This window comes from Nicotiana tabacum, chromosome 18 (assembly GCF_000715075.1).
Source record: "Nicotiana tabacum cultivar K326 chromosome 18, ASM71507v2, whole genome shotgun sequence".
Classification (NCBI taxonomy): domain Eukaryota; kingdom Viridiplantae; phylum Streptophyta; class Magnoliopsida; order Solanales; family Solanaceae; genus Nicotiana; species Nicotiana tabacum.
Window position 1 is genome coordinate 117,149,128 of NC_134097.1, and position 24,306 is coordinate 117,173,433.

Consider the following 24,306-nt stretch of genomic DNA (forward strand, 5'->3'; position numbering starts at 1 on the left):
AGGATAGACCCCATACAGCCCAGTCCAGACAAAAGAGTTACACGGACCAGAAGGTTCGTGATGTTTCCTACATGGTTGGAGAGCGGGTTCTGCTTCGGGTTTTGCCTATGAAGGGCGTCATGAGGTTTGGGAAGAAAGGGAAGCTGAGTCAGAGGTTTATTGGGCTTTTTGAGATATTGAGGCGTGTTGGGGAGGTTGCTTATGAGCTTGCCTTACCCCCTTACCTCCCAGCTTGGCACGAGTTCATCTGGTATTTCATGTTTCGATGCTCCAGAGGTATCACGATGATCCATCACACTTGTTGGATTTAAGTTCAGTCCATGTGGACAAGGATCTATCTTATGTTGAGGAGCTAGTGGCGATATTGGACAGGCAGGTCAGGTAGTTGAGGTCAAAGAACATTGTATCAATGAAGGTTCAGTGGCGGGGTCAGCCGGTCGAGGAGGCGACCTGGGAGACCGAGTAGGATATGCGTAGCCGATACCCTCATCTTTTTACTACTTTAGGTATGTCTCTATGCTCGTTCGAGGACGAATGAATGTTTAAGTGTAGGAGAATGCAACGGCCTGGCCGGTCGTTTTTAGAATTAACGCCCCGATCCCTTATTAACTACTTCTCCGTGTTTATTTCTTCTATTTTGGGTTGTCGGGACGTTCGATTTTGAGTTTCAGAGAGTTTTGGGACACTTAGTCCCTAAATAAGAGCTTAAGTGTTGGAAACTTGACTGCAGTAGGAGTAGTGTGGAGACAGCCTCAGAATGGAAATCTGATGGTTCCGTTAGCTCCGTTGGGTGATTTCGGGGTTAGGAGCGTGTTCGGATTGTGTTTTGGAAGTCCGTAGCTAATTTAGACTTGAAATGCCGAAAGTTGAATTTTTGAAGTTTCTGGTCCGATAGTGAGATTTTGATACGAGGTCGGAATGGAATTCCGGAAGTTGGAGTAGCTCCGTAGTGTTGAATGTGACGTGTGTGCAAAATTTCAGGTCATTCGGATGAGGTTTGATAGACTTTTTCATCAAAGCATAGTTTGAGGAAATCTGGAGTTCTTAGGCTTAAATCCTTGATTTAGGTGTTTTAGGTGTTTTAAGGATTGGTACAAGTTTGAATGAGGTATTAGGTTATGTTGGTGCTTTTGGTTGAGGTCCCGGGGGCCTCGAGATGATTTCGGATGGTTTACGAAAAGATTTTTGAAGTTAAGAGATTGCTGGTTCAGTTGGTACCTGTCATAACCGCACCTGCGGTTTGGGTTCCGCAGGTGCAGAGCCGCAGAAGTGGCGTAGAGATCGCAAAAGCGGATTTTTTGCTTTTCATTCAGTTTCCGCAGATGCGGAAGGTATAGCGCAGAAGCGGTTGCGCATCTGCGAAAGGGTGATCGCAAATGCGATCTCTAGCCATTTTAATGAAAGTTGCAGATGCTACGTCGTGTCCACAGAAGCGGGACTGCAGATGCGGTCCCAGGGTCGCAAATACGGAAATCGCTGGGTAGAACATATAAATAGTTGCCTTTGCAAAATTTAGCTATTCTTCCACCATTTTCATCCGGGTTTGAAACTTTTGGGAGAGATTTTTGAGGAAAACAAAGGGGAGTCACTTGGAGGTAACGTCCTTGACTTCATAACTCGTTTTTATGTGATTATAGACTTAATTAGTAGTGAAAAATTTGGGAAAAATGGGTAATTAGGGCTTTAGTTTAAGAGACCTTTAATTGAGGATTTGAGGGGTCAATTTGACTCCGATTTCAGTGTTCTTATTATGTATAGACTCGTGAGAGTACGAGCTTTCTGAAAATATAAATTTCACCCAATTCCGAGATGTGGGCCTGAGGGGCACTTTTGTTAATTTACATAATTTAGTGTATTATCTTACAATTTAATTGTAGAATCAGTTACTTGAAGTATTATTTACATTATGAAATTGAATTGAATAGATTTGGGCAATTTGGAGTCGAGTACTCGTGGCAAGAACGTGGTCTCGGGTTGATTTTTGAGCCGGTTCGAGGTAAGTGGCTAGTCTAACCTTTTGTGGGGGACCTTCCCCTTAGGATATGATATTTGATACTTGAAATGCCTTGTACTTGAGATGACGAGTGCGTACTTGAGCTAATTGTTGAAAATCCAGTTTTACTTTAAGTATTTAAACTGGGTTCCTTTCCTTCACGATTTATTCTACTTTCAAACTTAGCCTGATGTTAGTTTAGAAGAGCATGCTTAGTTGACTTAATTGCCTATTTGCTTAAACTGCCGTATTTGCATTACGTGAAGCATGTTAGGCTAGAATTAACTGTCTACTTAGTACGAAATTAGCATTTTTTTCCCAATATTCTTGTGTTGCTGATGTGTATTTAAATTTGGGACTACGGGACGGCATCCCGGTAGATCCCCTGCACGTATTCATGATATGGATTGAGGTGCAGGAGACTAAGAGATCCCTAGCACGTATATTGAGCATACCGAGAGATCCTCAGGATACCAAGAGATCCTTGGGATACCAAGAGATGCCTAACATATATATATTGAGGATACCAAGAGATCCCCAGTTATTATCCTTGTTGTGAGCGGTATTTCCTTGTGGTTTGCCTTTATTTCTGTTCCGTTATAGTACTCTTATTATCCTGTATAGATTCTTACTTTAAGTTCTCAATTATACTGTTTATTTTATCTTGTCATTTTATTATTTACTTACTCTCAGTAGGGCCCTTACCTTCCCCGTCAGTACCCAACCTAGGTTAGGCTTGACACTTACTGAGTACTGTTGTGGTGTACTCACGTCCTTTTTGCGCATGTTTTTCATTTATAGATCCAAGTACTTCTTCTCAGGCCTACCATCCTTGAGGGAGGCGACTACTTAGAGACTTCGAGGTACATCTGCCGCGTCTGCAGACCGAGGAGTCCCTTTATATTCCCGCCTTTAGTATTTAGTCCTTCAGTACTTTCTGTTCTTATTAGACAAATTTTGGAGTTAGAGCTATGTAGTATTTCTCTTTTTCTTAGCTTGTGATTCGTGGGTTTCCGGGTCTTGGATTCAGATATTTGTATTGAGTTTTATATATGGTATTTGCCGAGCGGCCAGTTAAACACTATTAATGCTTTATTTTTGTTTTCTTTAATTGTTTTACTTCCACAAGTTTAGTTATTTTTCGCAATTTAGGCTTACCTAGTCGTAGAGACTAGGTGCCATCACGATAGTTCACGGAGGGCGAACTGGGGTCGTGACACTAGGCCAGATGCATTGTCCGCAGATGCTATCATCACAGGTATTATTTACGTCGGTGGTAGAGATGCTTCAGTATTATTTGATCCAGGGTCTACTTATTCATATGCATCATCTTTGTTTGCTGGTTTCCTGGTTATTTCTCCTGAGCCTTTGGGTACTCTTGTTCATGTGTCTACTCCTGTGGGTGATTCTATGGTTGTGGATCAGATCTACCGGTCATGTGTGGTCACATTCTGTGGTTTCGAGACTAGAGAAGATCTCTTGTTGCTTGATATGATCAATTTTGAGGTCATCCTAGGCATGGATTTGTTGTCTCCATATCACGCCATCCTAGATTGCCATGCCAAGACTGTTTCACTAGTGATGCCAGGGTTGCCAAGGTTAAGGTGGAAGGGTTCCACAGTTGATATACCTAGCCGGGTTATTTCTTTCCTGAAAGCTCTGCATATGGTCAAGAAGGGGTGTTTGGCTTATCTACCTTATGTTCGGGACACTGCCACAGAGTCTTCGACGATTGATTCAGTTCTGATGGTTCGAGAGTTCGCCGATGTTTTTCCTTCTAATCTTCATGGCATGCCACCAGATCGTGATATTGATTTATGTATTGATTTGGCTCCAGGCACCCAGCCTATATCTATTCCACCGTACCGTGTGGCTCCTAGAGAGTTGAAGGAACAGTTTGAGGAGTTGGTTGCGAAGGGGTTTGTTAGGCCCAGTGTATCCCCTTGGGGTGCACCCGTGTTATTTGTGAAGAAGAAGGATGAGACTATGCGTATGTGCATTGATTACCGCCAGTTGAACAAAGTCACCATCAAGAACAAGTATACATTGCCTCGTATCGATGATTTGTTCGACAAGTTGCAGGGTGCTAGGGTGTTCTCTAAGATCGACTTGAGGTCAGCGTATCATCAGCTGAAGATTCGGGACTCAGATGTTCCGAAGACTACGTTCCGGACTAGATATGGCCATTATGAGTTTCTGGTAATGTCCTTTGGCTTGACTAATGCCCCAACAGCATTCATGGATTTGATAAACAGGGTATTCAGGCCTTTTATTGATTCATTTATCATCGTCTTCATTGATGACATCTTGGTATATTCCCATAGCCTGGGGGAGCACGAGCATCATTTGAGAGTAGTGCTTCAGACCTTGCGAGAGCAGAAGCTATATGTTAAGTTCTCCAAGTGTGAGTTTTGGCTAGAGTCGGTGGCATTCTTGGGACATGTCGTGTCAGGAGAGGGTATTAAGGTGGATCCCAAGAAGATTGAGGCAGTTTAGAGTTGGCCACGTCCTACTTCAGTGACCGAGATCAGGAGTTTCCTATGGTTAGTAGGCTATTACAGACGATTTGTGCATGGCTTTTCATCTATTGCATCACCTTTGACTAGATTGACCCAGAAGGGTGCTCCTTTCCGTTGGTCTGATGATTGTGAGGAGAGCTTCCAAAAGCTCAAGACAGCTTTGACGACAACACCAATTCTTGTATTGCCTTCCGGCTCAGGGATGTATACAGTATATTGCGACGCTTCACGCATTGGCTTGGGATGTGTATTGATGCAGGAGGGGCGAGTTATTGCATATGCTTCACTTCAGCTAAGGGTTCATGAGAAGAATTATTCGGTGCACGATATAGAGTTGGCCGCGATTGTTCATGCTCTTAAGATATGGAGGAATTATCTGTACGGGGTGTCATGTGAGGTTTATACTGATCATCGCAGCTTACAGCATTTGTTCAAGCAGAGGGATCTTAATTTGAGGCAGCTCAGGTGTCTTGAGTTACTGAAGGATTATGACATCACCATTCTTTATCATACGGGCAAGGCAAATGTGATCGCGGATGCCTTGAGCAGAAAGGCGAAGAGTATGGGTGACTTGGCATTCATTCGAGCAGTGGAGAGGCCACTAGCTTTGGACATTCAGTCATTGTCTAACAGACTTGTGAGGTTGGACATTTCAGAGCCTAGTCAAGTTCTTGCATGTATGGTTGCTCGGTCTTCTTTATTGGGGCAGATCAAGGCACGACAGTTCGATGATCCACATTTGGCGATCCTCAGAGACACGGTGCTTTAGGGAGGTTCCAAGGAGGTTTCTATTGGCGAGGATGGTGTTTTGCGACTCCAGGTTCATCTATATGTTCCTAATGTTGATGGCCTAAGGGAAAGGATCTTAGAGGAGGCTCATAGTTCGCGGTATTCCATTTACCCGGGTTCCACGTAAATGTTTGAGGCAACATTATTGGTAGAGGAGGATGAAGAAAGACGTAGTGGAGTATGTGGCTAGGTGTTTGAATTTCCAGCACGTCAAGTATGAACATCAGAGGTTGGGTAGGCCTACTTCAGCAGATGCCTATACCAGAGTGGAAGTGGGAGCGCATTACCATGGATTTCGTAGTTAGGTTGTCGCGGACTTTTCGGAAGTTTGATTTAGTATGGGTCATTGTTGACCGGTTGACCAAGTCATCCCACTTTATTCCAGTGACAACTACTTACACAGCAGAGAGGTATGCTCAGATCTACATTCGGGAGATAGTCCGGCTACACGGTGTTCCTGTTCCATCATATCAGACATAGGCCCTCAGTTCACTTCCCATTTCTGGAGAGCTGTTCAGAGTAAGTTGGGGAATCATGTAGAGCTTAGCACAGCATTCCACCCTCAGACCGATGGGCAGTCGGAGTGGACAGTTCAAATTTTAGAGTATATGCTCAAAGCATGTGTGATTGACTTTGGAGGGAAGTGGGATCAGTTTTTTCCCTTGGCAGAGTTTGCATACAACAACAACTATCAGTCCAGGATAGAGATGTCTCCATTTGAGGCTTTATATGGTCGACGGTGTTGTTCTCCTATCGGGTGGTTTGAGCTTGGTGAGGCTAAGTTATACGGTACATATTTGGTACAAGATGCCTTGGACAAGGTAAAGTTGATCCAGGAGAGGCTTCGCATAGCTCAGTCCAGACAGAAGAGTTACACGGATCAGAAGGCGCGTGATGTATCATTCATGGTTGGCAAGAAGGTTCTCCTGAAAGTCTCACCAATGAAGGGCATTAGGAGGTTCGGGAAGAAGGGCAAGTTGAGCCCAAGGTTTATTGGCCCCTTTGAGGTGTTGCGGCGAGTTGGGGAGGTGTCCTATGAGCTTGCTTTACCCCTAGATTATCGGGAGTTCATCAAGTTTTTCATGTATCGATGCTTCGAAAGTATCATGCCGACTTGTCCCATGTGTTAGACTTCAGTACTATTCAGCTGGATGAGAGCTTGGGTTATGAGGAGGAGCCAGTTGCCATCATTGATAGACAGGATCGCCAGTTGAGGTCCAAGAGAATTTCCGCGATGAAGGTCCAGTGGAGGGGCCAACCAGTCGAGGAGGCGACTTGGGAGTCCGAGGAGGACATGTGGAGCAAATATCCACATTTATTCAACAGCTCAGGTACTTTTCTATGTTCGTTCGAGGATGAACGTTTGTTTAAGAGGTGGAAAAAGTAACGACCCGACTGGTCGTTTTTCCTTTTAGGACCCTGTTCCTTAAAATAAAACTTCTCGCGCCTGCTTTAGTTAATTTACGACTTGCGGGGATGGTTGGCTCGGGATTTGGAAGAGGTTTGGGGGAAATATGCCCATTTGATTCCTTAGGATTTTCTTAAAAGACTAAGTTTGACTTTGTTCAACATTTTGAGCAAACGGACCCGGATTCGTGATTTGAAGGTCCCGGAGGGTCCATGGGAAAATATGGGACCTGGGCGTATGCCCGGAATTGAATTCCGAGGTCCCTAGCCCGAGTAATGAATTTTTTATTAGAAATTATTAATTTGTAGTTTTAAGGATTTAAATAAACTAAGTAATGATTGATTTTATTGGTATCGAGCTCGTATGTTGGTTCCGAAGCTCGGTACAGGTCCGAAATATCATTTAGGACTTTTCCATAAAATTTAGTGTCAATCCGAGTAGTTTAAGGGCATTTTGGCCCGTTAGAGGAAAATTGAGAATTTGAAGTTCAAAGGTTTGATTCAATTGGTTTTAGGGGGTGATTCTTAGATTTAGCGCTGCTTCAGGCGTTCCGAAGGTTCGAGTAGGTCCGTTTCGTGATTTCAGACTTGCCGGAATGTTCGGGCAGGGCTCGGGAGCCTCGAGCATCAATCGGATGAGGCTCGAGTGAAGTGGAAAAATTGGAGAAGTGCTGAAGGTTTCTTCTTCTGTCATAACCGTACCTGCGGGTGGTGGACCACAGGTGCGAGACCGCAGATGCAGTCCATGTATTGCAGAAGCGGCCCAGGCAAGTCAGGCCAGGAACCGCAGAAGCGGCTCCCAATCCGCAGATGCGGCGTCCAGATCGTAAAAGTGGTCCCAGCCTCCTTTGCCCATTTCGTAGATGCGGTCCTTTTCTCGCAGATACGGCCCCCTGACCGCAAATGTGGAAATTGTTGGGGCAGTGAGCTTATTTATTACGAGTTCTAAGTCCATTTTTTCCATATTTCACTCTTCCATTGGCGATTTTGGGAGCTTTGGAGAGGATACTTGCACTTAGCATCATGAGGTAAGTTTATTCCACCCATCCTTAGTTGAATACTTGCGTATTAGGTAGATTAAACACTAGAAATTAGGTAAAATCAAGGGGTAAGAGCAAGACCTAGGGTTTTACTAAAAGTTAGATTTAACTACGAAAATTGTTATGGAATTAATTAGAAATCATATATTATCGATCCTTAGGTTGTAGATGTGAGTCTATATTGACTAGTTCTTGCTTCGTTTAACTAGTTTGGGATGGTTCGGCTCCGAATTGAGGGTTGGATTCGTTCTTGGCATTGGAAGTATACTTTCGAGCGAGGTAAGTCTCCTTTATAACCTTGTAAGAGGGAATTGTTCCCATAGGTATAATAATTGAGGAATTGCTACTAAATGCGGGGGCTACGTTCGCACTAGATGACGAGAGTCAGTGCATAGCTACAATTATGTTTATTGTCCGGGTAGTCTAGGACCCACATCATGCCATATGTGTGAATATCTCTATATTTTCTCGCTAATGTGATCTCTTAGGATATGCTAGAGACATGGAAAGGAATAAAAGTGAACATGTATACTTGTTGAACCCTTGTATGAATTTATTTGAATATAAATGCGCCTTCGTGTGTATTCTTGATATTTGTGGATCCGGTCGATCGCCTCGGTATAAATGGATGCATCTATGGTTTGCGTCATTCGACCCTCTGGCAGTGCACAGTTTATTTTCTGTTGGATTGGGTCGTCGACCTCGACATAATATGCACATGATATCTATGTGAAACCTTATCCCTGATTTGTTCTACTAAGTATTTTTGGAATATAAATAGCTAACTGAAATATTGTTAAGGACATAATTATTACCTCTTGTTATACTTTGTTGATTATTTGTTATTCTCATGCTTAGCATAGCACTTATTTATGTTATTTGACCCTAGTAAATAACAAGTCGACCTCTCGTCTCTACTTCTTCGAGATTAGACGGGATACTTACTGGGTACATATTGTTTATGTACTCATACTACACTTTTGTACTTAATTGTACAGGATCTGAGGCAGGTACATCTGGTTACCAGTCTGGTGCGCATTCTTGATCAGTGTCCGAGACTTTTACGGTGAGTTGTCCCTTCATGTGCCGTTCAGCAGCCTGATGGAGTCTTTTCTTACTTTTGCTGTCTATTCAATCTCAAACAGTAGGATAGAGTTATTCTTTTGTACATTCTACTAGTTGCCCATTACTTGTGACACCAGGTCTTGGCACACACATTAGTAGACATTTATTTTGGGTTGTATAATCATTTTATATACACTATTGATCACTTCTGGTCTTAACTTTAACTTGAGCATCTGCTACACTTATTTTTGGTAAAAGTAAAAATAAGAACTTAATTATATTTCCGCGATGGCTTGCCCGGCAATGGTGTTGGGCTCCCTCATGACCTATTATGGAAATGGATCGGGACAGATATCAAAGAAATTATTTTTAAGGATAGAATTCGATCAAAGGGTCCTAAAAGGGATATTCTTATATCGTCGTTAACTACTAATGGTTTTTTCACTTCTAAGACATGCTACAACCTAATTGAAACCCCTTCGCATAGCCAACTGGATTATAATTGGATCTGGGATTTATCTTGCCCAAACAAGATAAAGTTCTATTTATGGAAATGTCTTCATAATAGAATTACATATAGGAAATACCTAGCTCATATAGGTATTAATATAGACCCATTGTTCCCTATTTGCGATTGAGAGAAGAAGAATCTATCACTCATATCTTCTTTCACTGTATAGCCACCAAATCCTTGTGGGATACTATAGGATGGTCAAATTTTTATAATCCAACGGAAGAACACTGGCTTGTTCAACTAGAAAATTTTGATGGCTCATTAAGTAGTAAGTATAACAAATGGAATTCCATTCTTTCCATTTGCCCTCTGGCATATATGGGTAAACAGAAATACAAACAACCAAGATAACAATAGCAACCCTATTAACATAAATCTCATTAATCAAAAGGCTACTGAATTCATTCTTCTTACTGAAAATTGTTTTGTCCCTCTAAAGAAAATTTCCCTCCAAGTAAAATGGCACAAACCTCCTAAGGTCTGGTTTAAATTAAATCATGATGTGAACTTTAAAGACAGCTATCAAAAGAGTGGCCTGGGAGGTGTATTATGTAATACCAAAGGAAGTTGGGTGGTTGGTTTTACAAAATCTACTTACGCAAACGGATCATTAGAAGCAGAAATTAAGGCACTTCTTGAACGACTTAAGACAGCACATGAATAGGGAATGTTTCCACTGGAAATAGAAACAGACTGCACAGAGGTAATCTGCTCTATAAAACATGGCAATATAGTATATGATGATCTTGTCAATAAATGCAGATTGTTAATGTACCAGGAGAAGATAGTGCTTCTCCGGCACGTATTCAGGCAAGGGAATAACGTGACACATCATCTGGCAAAGGAGGCAAATGATCAAAGAAAAGGAAAAAAACTTTTTGTACTACTTGCTCCTTATGTTGAATCTTTTGTAAGGAATGAACAAGAAGAACAATATGTTTTTGTTAAGTACCTAGTTCATGATGCTTGCAATGCATTAGCAAGTTTAGAAAATCTAAGTGTTCTAAGTGACACGAAATATGACTATGATGTACTAAATATTCCGTAATTTTTAATATATATTTCCTGTTTGCTCAAAAAAAGAGTATTAAAAATAATAAACCAAATACATAAATCAAACCAAATATAGATATTCACTATTAATTACAATAGACGAAAGATCAACATAAAATTAAGAAGAAAAAAAAAACAATTAATGGAAATGTCACCCACTTCTCTCATGAGGTTTACAACACTACAAAAAAAATATATTCCAAACAACACGTAAAAGCAAGTCTAAAATAAAATCTAAATCCAAAATATGACACAAGGATCTTACATAAATTTTTAAAGGAAAGTAAAACCTTCTTTTGAAAGTTATACTGCCGTAGATTAATTGGAATTAAAGAACTCATGGTCAACTTGATTTTAAGCTTCAAAAACTACTTATTAATGAATAACACAACACCATATATAACTTTATGGATAAAATTAATCTTACTTATTTAGCAATAGCATCATTTCAACACCAAAAACAAAAACTAAGAAAGAATATGGTAGCCTCGAAACAGTGAATAGGATATGGTAAAGATTCAGAAAAATAATATTTTTAAACACACAACATGGATTAAGAGAAAAATAAAAAACTCAAATAATACTCAGATAATAAATGAAATATAAATTAGTGAAACACAACTTCATAATAGATCTTAATTTTTCTTAAATAGGTATCTACAGTTTATATTCCAACAAACACATTAAAATATATTAAGCAAAAGATTAGAAGAAAACCTGTAGAGTGAGGCTTCTTTAATAAGAATAAAAACTAGTACAAACTTTAGCTCTGAAAATCTATATATTAATAAAAGGAGAGGACAAAGCCCTATGATGACCTAAAAGGTCATCACTTGCTTTAAATTAAATTCTGTATTTTCGAAGACTTAAAAACCTCATTTAGAGTTACCTCGATTTGTGTGTCCAGTCCGGGCGCGTAGCCGGAAAGCTTAAATATGAAAAACTGTGAAAAATGATAAAATTTGGTTATAAAATGAGTTAATTTGACTTCGGTCAACGTTTTGGGTAAACGGACCCGGACCCATGATTTCACGGTCCCGAAGGGTCCGTAGGAAAATATGGGACTTGGGCGTATGCCCGGAATCGAATTCCGAGGTCCCAAGGCCGAGAAATGAATTTTTAAAGGAAATTGGTTTATGAAATTGTTTAAGAAAATTTGAAATAAAATTTGATTAGAACATGGTGGTATCGGGCCAGTATTTTGGTTCCGGCGCCCAGTACAGGTCTTATATATGATTTAAGATATTTCTGTAAAATTTGGTGAAAAACGGATGTCGTTTGACGTAATTCGGACCTAAATTGCTAAAGTTAATGTTTTATGAAGTTTGGGAAAAATTCTTTGATTTTGAGCTTTAATTCGTTGTTATTGAGGTTATTTTGGCGATTTGATCACACAGACAAGTTCGTATGATGTTGTTGAGTTAGTAAGTATGTTTGGTTAGGAGCCCCGAGGACTCGGGTGTGTTTCGGAAAGTTTTGAACTTAAGAAAAGTTGCCGAAACAACTGATCTGATGTACTGATGCTCTCTTCTTCGCGTTCGCGGGAGAACCCACGCGAACGTGATGCATTATGTTTTGCTGAAGGAAATTCCTTCTACACGAACGCATAGCGTAGGTCGCGAACGTGAGGCATTGGGGAGATATCCCTTCGGGAACACGGTCTTGGCCACGCGAACGCGAAGGCCAATTGAGCGTGGGCGGGGGTGCGGCAGTTGTCTTATGTGAAAGCGGCCCATTGGATGCGAATGCGAGCCCGTCTGCGAGAATGCGAAGGTCTACAGGCCTGACCCATCACGAACGCGAGGAGTCTGTCGCGAACGCGAAGGACGTTTTTGCCCACTTATTTTAAAGTCTCAAAAACAAAACACTTACGTGATTTTTACAAAATTTCATAAAACCTCTTCTTCTCCAAAGCTCTTAGGCAATGTTTGAAGCATTTCTTCACCATAATCTCTTGGGTAAGTAATTTTTAACTTGTTTTCTTCCATTTTTATCAACACCCACTAGATTTTTAGGCCTAAAATATGTGATTAAGGGTAGAAAATTAGGGATTTGGGTAGAATTAGGGTTTTTTGATTAATTACGATTTAGACCTCATTTTAGGGTTGAATTTTGGAAATAATTATATATTCGGGCTCGTGGGTGAATGGGGAATCGGATTTTGGTTCGAACCTCGTGTTTTATCCAAGCAGGCCCGGGGTCGATTTTTGAATTTTTGGGAAGAATGATTGCAAAGCTATAATAAGGCATTAGATTTGAATTGTTTAGCATTTATTGATATTATGAAGTCGATTATGTATAGATATAATTGATTTGGAGCCAAATTCGAAAGGAAAGGCGGTATTTGAGGATTGAGTTGGCCGTGAAAGTTTGAGGTAAGTGTTCGGTCTAACCTTAGCTTGAGGGATTAGGAGTTGAGTCCTATTTGCTATTTGTTTCTTGTTGAGTACGATATATAGGCATGGTGACGAGTATCTAGACGCTGGTGTCGAACATGACCGTGAGTCTTAAATTGACACTTATTGTATTCTTAAATGATGCTACGGATGTTTTAGTGGGTAAATTCTTGACATTGAGCAAAGACTTGGTCTATTTTCGTGGAACTTACTTATGATTGAGAAATTGTGATAACTGAGATGAGTAGAAGTCGAGTTAAGATTTGTTATAGCTGATTCTCCCTTGCCGGGACATAAATACTTGTACTATTGAGTTCCCTTGCCGGGATAGTGTAGTTTATTACTGATCCCTTGTCGGGACGGTTATTATGATTATTGTTGACTGTATATTTGGAACGGGTTGCGCGCCGCAACATTACTATTATATATGGATCGGGTTGCACGCCACAACATTATATTATATGGATTGGGTTGCACGTCGCAACAATGATATGTTGGATCGGGTTGCACGCCACAACAAATATTATATTGGATCGGGTTGCATGCCGCAACAATTATATATGTAGATCGGGTTGCACGCCGCAACAGTAGTATTACTGTATTATTGTAGATATTGTATTGTCCTTTCAGATTTCTATTTAGTTTCTTCTAGATTTGATACGTTCCCCGAAGCATGTTCCCCCTCCCTTTTAAACTACTTATTTCCTGTTTATTTTTCCGCTGAATATTATATAACTGCACAGGTTTATCTGGAGTCTGGTCCTAGCCTAGTCACAACCTCGCCGGGATTAGGCCAGACACTTGCCAGTACATGGGGTCTGTTGTGCTGATGCTACACTCTGCACTTATGTGCAGATACCGGAGCAGCACTGGGTCAGCAGTAGTAGGGGATCCAGCCTTCAATCCACCGAGATTCCGAGGTAGTCCTGTAGGCATTCGCAGGCCCGGCGTCTCTTCTATCTGTTATTATTTTCTGTTATCATTTGTATCCGTGACAGACAGTGTTGTTTCTTTCAAACATTTGTATATAGTAATCATAGATAGTCCTTGAATGTTGTGACACCGATTTCTGGGTAGAGGCATATGTTGACTTTTCGTATTATTTTGGTTTTATATTTGTCTAAGTCTTCCACTTAATCTCATATTCCGCTATTATTTAAAGGTTTATCACCTGTTAATGCAAGTTGTTAAAAAGATTAAAACAAAAGATTTAAAGATTTCTAAATTTCGTGGCTTGCCTAGCTTCTACGAGTAGGCGCCATCACGAATCCCGAGGGTGGGAAATCTGGGTCGTGACAAATTGGTATCAGAGCTCTAGGTTACATAGGTCTCACAACTCACGGACAAGCTCAGTAGAGTCTGAGGGATCGGTACGGAGGCGTCTTTATTTATCCCCCAGAGGCTACAGAGCTAGTAAAACTTCACATTTGTTCTTTCTTGTCGTGCGGTTTTGCTTCTCAATGCTAATTGAATTTCTACTCTGTTCTTTTGCAAATGGCAAGAACACGTGCTTCCTCATCCACCGCTCAGAAGCCCAAGCCCCTAGCAGCAGCTCCCACAAGGGGCAGAGGGTGAGTCTGAGGCCTTGCTAGAGGCCGAGGTAGGGGCAGAGCTCAGCCTCGAGCAGTAGCACCAGTGACGGAGCCTTAGGTTGATTTTGATGAGGAGGTTCTAGCCCCAGTAGTTCTGGTGGGCCCAGCTCAGGTCCTAGAGGGGTTTATTGCTACCCCAGTTCTTCAGGATGCTCTGGTCCGATTAGTGGGCCTCATGTAGAGTGTCACCCGAGCAGGCTTGCTTCCTGTAGAACCAGCCGTCTCTCAGGCAGGAGGAGGGGCTCAAACTCCTGCTACTCTCTGTAAGCACGTGATTTTGACCCTCCCCGAGAATTTTCACATTTTTAGCGTGAATATGTGAAATTGGGTCTAGAATAGCTATTTTAACTATTTTTACTTTATTTCAAAGAAAAAAGAAATTTCAAAAAATATATATATAAATTTTAGTTTATGTATCTCTCATAAACTTGAAAAATACAAAACTTGCACTTTATTTTTGTACTTTATATAATTTCGAAAATTACAAAAAAAATAAATAAAACATAGTTCTATTAAGGTTTTATAGTCATTTTTAACTTTGAAAAATACAAAAAATATTACCTCATATTTTATCTTAATATTTAAAACGAAAATTACAAAAAAAAATAGTTTTATTAATATTTTGTAGCTATTTTAAACCTTGAAAAATATTTAAAAAGATATAGTTTTATTTAAATACTAGTCTTATTTTTGGTAGTTATTTTGCTTACATAGGACTAGTTAAGCAACGTGTTCCTATTTCTCGGGTCCGGGCAAAAGAATAATATTCGGGTTTAAACTACCCGGTTTTAGGCCTAATTTTCGGACCTAGCCCATAATAAACCGTGTCCAGGACACGTGGGGAACCCCACCACGCGTGGGGGACATATGCCTCGAACCCCACCACGCGTGGGCTCATTTTTCTGGGCAAAACCCAGTACAAAACACGGAAAAGAACAAAGGAAAGGGGGACTTTTGAATTTTTGAAAAAAAGAGGTACTGTACATCTTCTTCTCAAAAGAGAAGAAGAAACCCTACTGTAAAAAACCAGGCAAAACCCTCCATTCCGGACCTCCCCCGTCACCTTCCCCAACTCCCTCTCCGCCATAACCACCACGACCTTCCCCGGCAGCCCCACCATCGTCAAAACCATCCAACACCACGACCAAAACCATCACCCCGTCTCCTCCCAAGCTCCATCAACGACCTCCACTGTCCGAACGCCACCCCACGTCAAAAGGAGCAGTCGACAAAAAACCAGTCCACAAAAACCTCCGAACAGCCCCCACCATCAACACTCCATGAATGACCACCCAACTCCTCCATCGCCGACCACTGTCAAAACGCCATAACCATCGACAGACCACCGTCCTCACCTTCCCAGTCGAAACCATCGTCGTCATTACCCAAATCACCACTGTTTCGCCCTCCCCAGCCCACGAGCTCCTGCTCGTCGTCATTGTCAAGCCGATGACCAAACAACCCAGCTCAACACCACCGTCGACCACCAACGCTGCCCGTCCCAGATTCACCAGCCTCACGTCCGAAAACCACCAGTCTGTCACCTCCCCCATCGCCTAAAAACCACCTGTGGAACCAACAAAAACCATCACCAAACAGGCCCGTCAACCACTGCCCGTAACCCCACCGTCCAAACGCGACCACCACTGCTTCAGCTCATGTTATCGTGGTTCTTTCACTGTTGTCGTGCAGTCCGTTGAGGTCGTCTTTGTTCGTCGAGGTCCGGCGCGTCGAGTTTGTTCGTTGAAGTCGATGTTGAGGTTCGGTCCATGGCTCTATGCATTTCTGTTTATTCAGGTTAGTAAGCCTCGATGTATTGGATTAAAGAAATTTTACGTTCAATGTTTGAAGTTGCAATATATCAATTGAGATTCTGCTTATGTTTCACCGTATGCATTTTAGTTCATTTTTGTGCTATGTTATTTTTGTTTACTTGACGTCATTTGATTTAGTTGTAGTAGTAGTCCTAAGACACAGTTTGACATTGATTCGCTCGTCCCTTCATTGTCTCAGTTTGTTTGGACAAGATTAGTATTAGTACGTGTTGTTACTACGCCCGAAACACTCATTCGCTAAACTCATTTTATTAATTTTTTGACAAGTTATGAGATTTTAGTTGTAAAGAAGTCGTAAGGTTAGTATTGTTAAAGGCGTAAAAATGGCATCCTTTAAAAATAAATAAATAATAATAAAAAAAAAAAGAAAATAAAAAATAATAATAAAATAAATAAAATGAGACGAGCCTCGCCGAAAAAAAAATACAAGTTGCGGGGCCCTCTAAATGTATATATTAAATACTTAGATTCCGGGACGGGCCGTTAGCAAATTTCACGGCCTTACCCAAAAATAATAATGCGCTAGTTGCTTTAGGCGTGCCTTTAATAATGTTATCTCCCTAAACTCGGGTGCACATTTATGTGACCCGAATCCAAATCTCAACGGAGTCGAAATATGTCTCTAGTCACGGGCACATTGATTGTGACGTGGCCCGAGACGCATTTTCACGTCGTTGCAAATTCCTTCAAAAAAATAAGAATAAGATGAGCCTCGCCGAATAAAAATACAATTGTGGGGCCCTCAGTAAATACTTGTTTTAAATTACTTAGAATTCAGGAGGGCCGTTTAGCGAATTTCACGGCCTTCGCAAAATAATAACACGATAGTCTCTTTAGGCGCGTGTTTAATAATCTATTTTCTTAAACTTGGGTGTGCATTTCATGTGACCCAAATCCAAATCTCAAAACATCAATAAAAATGCATTCCGGATTGTGGGTGCATTTCATGTGACGTAGTCCAAAGACGTGTTTTAAGCGATGTTCACATTCTTAATAATAATAATTAATAAAGCGGTTAAAAGATAAAATTTGCACATGGTTCATAATTGTATTAAAAATCAGATAAATAAGCCGAATATAACAGTTGAGCGACCGTGCTAGAACCACGAAACTCGGGAATGCCTAACACCTTCTCCCGGGTTAACAGAATTCCTTATCCGGATTTCTGGTACGCAGACCATAATATAGAGTCATTCTTTTCCTCGATTCGGGATTAAAGTTGGTGACTTGGGACACCCTAAATCTCCCAAGTGGCGACTCTGAAATAATTAAACCGATCCCGTTTCGATTGTCCTTTAATTGGAAAAAACTCCCTCGCGCCCCCTCGGGTGCGGAAAAAGGAGGTGTGACAGCTCTGGCGACTCTGCTGGGGATCGATCTACCCAGAACCACTGGTTCAGGGTTAAGAATTCGAGCTTAGAACAATTGTTGTTATTTGGCTTTATTTATTATCTGATTTTTACATGATATATGCTTAATTTGCTAAATTATGCTTTTACCTCTTTAATATTAGCTGAATTGTGTATATAAAACTGCCGCGAAACCCTTCTTTCTGAGTCTTCTGAATTTATGGTGTACACGTGCGTGTGACCCACCTTTCTGTTAAAGTCATACCAGATAAGACGGAGTTGGGACAAGTAACTAGGTCGGGCAGACTTTCGTGCTCCCGGTACGTTGCCCCCGCTTCGGCTCAAACTGTCTGTTTGGGTAAGCCAGGTCTAGAACAAATACCCAGGTTATGAACTTAGTATAACAAAGCCACATGCCGGATCCCTAGTAGGAGCGTTTATTTGCATCATGTGCATTTGACTTAGGGGACTCAACACAGGGGTTGGGTCCGTCTAGGACAAGCAACCTGAAAATAATATACCATCTTTTGGCATCCTATGTGCTACATGTTGTACTTACTCAAGGGTGAATGGGTCGTTTGGCGGACCAATAATAGTTGCGGACAAATAACACACCTTGTGAGGTTGCTCATTTAAATAAGAAGGCCGCACGTTTTTCCAGCATGATGTTATTTTAATCAAAGCATGGGGAACATTTGTGGAATCCAAGAATTCTTGGAATTCCCTATGTCCCCCACGCTTGCTTTTTGGGAAAGCACATGGGGAACATTTGTGGAATCCAAGAAGCCTTGGAAATCCACTATGTCTCCCACGCTTCATTGTTGGAAAAAGCGCATGGGGAACATTTGCGAAATCCAAGATGTCTTGGAAATCTTTATGTTTCCCATGCCACATTTTGAAAATAACAATAAATATATAAAAAAAAAATACATATAACAACAAGGCATGAAAATTCAAAAGATTTTGTATGTTGTCATCATTTTCCACAAATTAGAAAATCGTGAAAAGATGAGGAAATGGCAGTGTAGAGATATAACTACTTATTTTTAGAAAGAAAAAAAAACAAATGTCCAAGTAGTGTCGAAACTCTGCCGAAATTTTGAAAATATAAAATAAAAAATATATGTCTTATTAGTTTGTTTTATTAAAAAAACATTAATAGAAAAGAAAATTGTTTGTCTTGCCATAAAAATGAAAAAAAGAGTCTTGTTTTTAAAATATTTGTTATTTATTTGTTTATGAAAATGACAAAATTAAAATAATCCAAAAATATTTTCTCCATTATTGGCTTCTCTAGGAAGTCATTCTAATTGTTTTCAAAAAATAATATAATATAAAATAAAAATAAAAAAACAAATCCGAAAATATTTTGATTCTTTTTCAAAATTGAAAAGAAAATTCAAAATCCAAAAAAAAAACATTTTGAGAAGCATTTCTTTTATTAAAAGCAAAATTCCGAAAAAAATATTTTCTTCTTCTTCTTTAGAATAAAAATAAAAAAAAGAGCAAATGAAAATTCAAAATATATCTTAGAAGTGTTTCTTGTAAAAAGAAAATCAATCGAAAAATGCTTCTTTTCTTCTTTTAAAGTAGTTCTTTTGCTCGAACTACGCGGGTTTGATTCTCACCGGATGTGAGATACGTAGGCAACCCTCATCGGGTCCAACCCCACCTTTTGCTAAAATAGCTAAAAAGCAAAAAATTTAATCTTGTCATAAATAAGTCGGGTGATGTCCAACCCACCTTTTGCTAAAATAGCTAAAAAGCAAAAATTTTAATCTTGTCATAAATAAGTCGGGTGATGTCCAACCCACCTTTTGCTAAAATAGCCAAAAAACAAATAAATAATATATATATGTCAAATTTTAATTTTGTCATAAAGAAGTCGGGTGACGCTGTTTTATCAAGACATAGCTGAATGTTCCCGAAAGGGACGCCGGAAGGCTGACTTTGCATAAACAGCCACCTTTTGGGTCATTTTAAGACTTGGTCCAGTTGACCCCCACAGCCTAAAAATCTTCGTCCCCGAGACGTTGAAAGGCCGTGTTTGCAATGTTGACTTTTCTAATTTGGAAAACGATGAAAAAGAGTTATAAATAAGTCAGGTGATGCTGTTTTGTCATAAATAGCCGAATGTTCCCGAAAGGGACGCCGGAAGGCTGACTTGGCACAAACAGCCACCTTTGGGTCATTTTGAGATATGGACCACACAGCCTTAAGAAAGCTTCGTCCCCGAGACGCTGAAGGGCCGTGTTTTGCAACACCAAGTTTTTATCATAATTTGAAAAAAAAAGAGTCAACGGTCGGGTGAATGTCGTTTGGGTGTTTAGTCAAAAAATATATGAAAATAAAATAAGCCGAGCCAGTTTCGGCCGCGTCTTAAACCGTTCTTGCCGAAATAGCCTTAGAGTATCTTTCAGTTGTCGAAAGGTTATTTTCGTAAAAGAACGGACAAGTTTGTAAAAATGTCATAAAATAATCCTCCCCGACCTCAAAATTCATGTGAAATTTGGAAGGGGCCACATTTGCAAAAAATAACCATTTGGTTGCATTTGTCGAACAGAGAAAGGGAGCTGGAATTTTGTTTTTTGAGTCTGCCAATCTTTTGATTAGAACATGCAGTTTGTTTGATTTTCAAGTTTGCGGGTCATCTTTAAATCCTTGAAACCCAGTTTGTTCTAATATAAAAATTGAAAAGTGTTTACTGTTGTTTATCTTTTATTGGGCACGAACTACGCAAGGTCTGATTCATGCAGGGTCATGATACGTAGGCAATCTCCATAAGATTCGACCACAACAAAAAAAAAGAATGAAAAAAAGAGAATGAAAAAAAAAATGAAAAAACGAAATGAAAAAAAAATGAAAAAAATGAAAAGAAAAATGGAAAAAAAAAGAAAGAAAAAAAAGAAAAGATGTTGTCAATAATGAGGACCGACTGAGTCCATTCTAACCCGTTTGTTTTGCAAATAAGTTAAGGTGGTTGGTTTGTGGTAAGACGGACAATGACACCCAGAATCCTTTACTTGCACCTCCTGATGCACACTCTGCGGGAATCAGGCCTGATGACGGAAGCATTCGAGTCCTATTGGGAACTTGTTGACTAAGGGCAATGATATTGAAGTTGGCAATGGTCATTGCAATACTAATGCAAAGCTCAGTGGCTACGATGCCAAGTTTGATAAAATGGGAGGAAGCTCCGTTCCTTGGTTAACAAGAAAGAAGCAGTTGGTGGCTTATTTTGTTGTCATTTCTGTTGTTCGGATTATTAGGGTTATAAGTCGGATGTTGTCTTGTCCAATTTGTTTTAAGATTTTGTTCTGGATTGTTTTGTTTTGTTTGTTATTTAAACCATTTCACCGGTAGTCTAATACAAAATCCGGTCTTTTATTATTTCCAGTCATCTCTTTGCTTAGTCCTTTTACCATTTTTGTTCAATGCCGATTCTAGGGACATGACATGCGCACACACTTTGGGCCTAGTCTTTAAAGTTAATCATAAAACCCTGGAAAGGCGATCAGACCATTTAAAGAAAATAAGGACGGTTTGAGATTATTCAGAGCTCGAGTCATGTGGAACTGGGGCAAGTTAAGCACAAAGAAAACCGTTAAAAGCAAGATTCGCCTAAATGGGCATGAAGGTCGTTCATAATAATGAGAATGAGAGTGTCGCCCAACGATGCTTTAGAAGTGACAAATGAACAAACAAAGGTTGAATATAATTGTCAAGTCCAGCACCATCGGAAGAGACTATAAATCTATTGTTTAAATGTGTTGTTTGCACTTGGCATGTCTTGAAGACTGGAATGACGAAGGCATTTTGTTCTACTACCCAAACACTCTATCCTTCGCTACCCCTTTTGAGCCTCATTTATTTTTCTTTCATATCCCTCGTTCGGAATTAGTAGCAACGAATAGAATTGCAAGCATGGCATAAAACAAAAACAAAAAAAAGGGAAAGAAAAGAAAACAACAAAACGAAAAAAAAAAGAGAAAAGGAAATGATAACAAAAGAACAGAAGAAAGTCAAATGGAAAAGAGGAATTGGGAACTACGTTTGACCTGATTCCTCAAAGAGGATACGTAGGCACTTCACGGCTCGGTCATAGTTTTGAAAAATGAAAAAAAATCAACTGAAATATCCCCAAGCAAGAAACTGGGGAAAAAGTTACGTTTGTTGTAAATAAATCTAATTCCGAAAGTTGTAACTAATAACCCAAAATTCATATATTTTTGAGCCTTTTATACCCTTTCTTTCTAGCCCTATCCAAAACCCACATTACGGTCCAAGAAAGACCTTTTGATCAGTCTTCAAAAGATGCCAAGTCAGACAAATGTTGTCTTACCGGCGAACATGACGTTCTGTTCCACAGCAGAAAGGACTCTAATCTCCAGCAGAAAGAGTCATACCGGCGACACTCCAAATCCCCAGCTGGAAAGTGATACAAATGAGAGAGTCCTATCGGTGAAAACCTTCACAGGCACCATAAGGCGATGAAAGCTGAGAGAAAAGCCAAAAATGAGAGAGACTTGATAGTGAAAACCCTTCGGGCACTACAAGTCGAATAAGATTGAGAATCAGAGGGGGAATCGCCAATGGAAGATCTTAAAAGATGATTGACGGCAGAGGATAGGCCACATACGCATGTCATGGCCATTAGAGTCGGTATCTGCGTTTGATAGGTTTTTATTTATAGTTTCTTTTGTAAAAGAGTCATCGTTTCCCTTGTCTTTTATTTTGTTTCTGTTATCTTTCTCCTTTCATAAAAAATTTTCCCCAATAGAGTCTGTCCGGTCAGAACAAGTATGAAATGATTTCAGAATATGCCATCAGCTTTCCAAGATGAGATCTGACTAGTATATCCAAATGGTATAGTCAGCGAGGAACAAGCGCGAGGCCAGTGTCAAAAAGATATCCCCAGCAAAGGGAATTGACAGAAGGATTGACAAGCGTCAAGAGGGATACCATTGCCTTAATCAAGGTTATAAACCTCAAAGACAAAGCCCGTGAACAAATCAAGGAGAGCAGTGAGCATGATTCGGCAAAATCCATACTAGACTGTCGGGGAAATGCCAGTTTCCAAGCTATGCCATAAAAGAAGAGGGATATTCCCCAGCAGGAAGGGATTATCCCCAGCACATAATATCATATCCAACAAGTTGTGCAACGCAAAGCAAGGAAGGAAAAAAGGAAAAGCCATCCCGTTGGGAGTATAACAACCAACCACCATGTTTTAAACTAACAATTTTGTTTGATTTGAAACAGGTAAAGGAAATGGCATTGATGCCAGAACTGCATGCCACAAGGGATATTATCAAACTGGGGCAGAAAATTTTCCTTCCATTTAGAAAATTTTCTGGAAGTCAGGTACCCCCAGCTGATAACGTTTTACCACCCCAACAGGTAAGTAAATCAAGGGAGGTAGTCTTTGAAGGAAGAAGCTATGCAAAAACAAAAGAAAAGAATAATAAAAAGAAAAACAAAAAGAATAAAAAGATAAAAAATAAAAAATAATAATAATAATAATAAAAGAATAATAATAAAAAATGGGGAAGGTAGAAAAGGAAAATTCATCCCAATCCCCAGCAAGTATTCGAGGTAAGACATTTTCAAGTCTTAAGGATATTTTGGGTTCATCCGCCCTCGAATAGGATCTGTTGGGTTCATCCACCCTCAAATAGGATATTTTGGGTTCATCCGCCCTCGAATAGGATATGTCGGGTTCATCCGCCCTCAAATAGGATCTGTTGGGTTCATCCACCCTCAAATAGGATATTTTGGGTTCATCCGCCCTCAAATAGGATATTTTGGGTTCATCCGCCCTCAAATAGGATCTGTTGGGTTCATCCGCCCTCAAATAGGATATTTTGGGTTCATCCGCCCTCAAATAGGATCTGTCGGGTTCATCCGCCCTCAAATAGGATATTTTGGGTTCATCCGCCCTCGAATAGGATCTGTTGGGTTCATCCACCCTCAAATAGGATATTTTGGGTTCATCCGCCCTCAAATAGGATATGTCGGGTTCATCCGCCCTCAAATAGGATCTGTTGGGTTCATCCACCCTCAAATAGGATATTTTGGGTTCATCCGCCCTCGAATAGGATATGTCGGGTTCATCCGCCATCAAATAGGATATGTTGGGTTCATCCGCCCTCAAATAGGATCTGTTGGGTTCATCCGCCCTCAAATAGGATCTGTTGGGTTTATCCTCCCTCGAATAGGATATTTTGGGTTCATCCGCCCTCAAATAGGATATGTTGGGTTCATCCGCCCTCAAATAGGATATGTCGGGTTCATCCGCCCTCTAACAGGATATTTTGGATTCATCCGCCCTCAAATAGGATATGTCGGGTTCATCCGCCCTCAAATAGGATTTGTCGGGTTCATCCGCCCTCAAATAGGATCTGTTGGGTTCATCCACCCTCAAATAGGATCTGTTGGGTTCATCCGCCCTCGAATAGGATATGTTGGGTTCATCCGCCCTCGAATAGGATATGTTGGGTTCATCCGCCCTCAAATAGGATATGTTGGGATCATCCGCCCTCAAATAGGATATGTCGGGTTCATCCGCCCTCAAATAGGATATGTCGAGTTCATCCGCCCTCGAATAGGATATGTCGGGTCCATCCGCCCTCGAATTAGGATATGTCGGGTTCATCCGCCCTCAAATAGGATATGTGGGGTTCATCCGCCCTCAAATAGGATATGTCGGGTTCATCCGCTCTCAAATAGGATATGTCGGGTTCATCCGCCCTCA